Genomic DNA, 1228 nt, shown 5'->3' on the forward strand with positions numbered 1-1228 from the left:
CTTAGGTCACAGATTGGCTGACATGGGACAAAAAGAGGTCGCTAGGGGAGCGAGAGGTCCCAGCGAGGCCAGAATCCAGCCCTCTATCAAAGAAAGTAGAAATTCGCATGAAGCCAGCAATTTCCTCCCCACCTTTTGTCCTCTCTAGTCCTCTCGTATGGAATGATATATCCCCTCTTGGACACATCACACATACGTATAAACACGCACAAATTCTCACGCGCGCCCAAACTTGTATCCGCTCCTAAATGCTTTAAGGGGCGTACAACACACCCGTGCAACCCATGTCCTCGCTGCCCACCCAAGCTTGCTCGCGCAAAATCTCACTCAGCTTCACTCAGTTTCCCACCCGCTCGGACACGCACACTAGCGGGTACTCAGCGGCTCACCAGTGCTCACACTCAAGTGCCCCCATCCTTCCAGCTATAAAAGGTCGCGTGCCAGCACTCAGTCACACCTGCACGAGCACCCTTGAGCGCGCGTGCACGTTCATATGCCCTCCATCTTGCACACACAAATTCTTGCACGTATTATTCGTACAGTCGCACACTTTGGGTTTCTGGTCTGGGGTTGGAAGGAAAAGTGGGATCTTGAGGGTCTCGCGTAGAAGAGAGAGGCACCGCCAAGGATGCGGCGGGAGGGGAGCGGAGAATGACCCAGAAGCCCATCTCCTCCAGGAAGGTTGGGAGGGGAAAACCGGACAAGTCCATGGGATTTCCTAACACTAGCGCTCCCCCGCAAGAAGGGATTTCTCTAGAAGCGTGGCGCCGCGGAGGCGATAGAACTCAGCGCACAGGATCCCCCAAGGTTGGGAGGGGGCTGGGATGGAGTGGACCGGAGAGCCGCTCCCGCCTCCTAGTGGCCAGGAAAGGGTTAAGTCGGCAAGCCAGGCAACGAGGGAGGAGCCTGCGAGTGCGGGAAGGCGAGGAGGGTGGTTGGGAAGCGCTTCTTCGCTGTCCCCACTCTCCCTCGGCGAGCAGCGGGGTCGCGCGGACCGACGGACTGACGGGCCCCGGTGCCAGCCGCGCGGCTGGGAGGGTGCGGGCACAGAGCGTCGCGGGCCAGCCCCAGCCCTCCGCAGCCCGTCGTGCCCCGCCCCGTCCCGTCGGGGCCGATGGCTCCTCCCGAGGCCCGCAGCCCGGGGGGCGCAGGGTAGAGCGCTGCGGCCGGGCCACGCAGCCCCGGGACTCCCGGGCCCCCCGGAGCCCGCCGAGTCCCGCCGTCGTCC

The 1228-nt window shown here is 62.2% G+C and overlaps 1 protein-coding gene across 1 annotated transcript in view; it reads left to right on the top strand.

The window, feature by feature from the left end:
- Positions 1 to 887: 887 nt before the first annotated feature.
- Positions 888 to 1228, top strand: part of Rtn4rl2 (reticulon 4 receptor like 2) — a gene marked incomplete at its 3' end in the record, with an annotated part of 15708 nt that continues 15367 nt past the window's right edge. The window contains exon 1 of the mRNA XM_048788230.1: positions 888 to 1188. The remainder of the gene's footprint in view (positions 1189 to 1228) is intronic.

This window comes from Marmota marmota, unplaced genomic scaffold, assembly GCF_001458135.2.
Source record: "Marmota marmota marmota unplaced genomic scaffold, marMar, whole genome shotgun sequence".
NCBI lineage: Eukaryota > Metazoa > Chordata > Mammalia > Rodentia > Sciuridae > Marmota > Marmota marmota.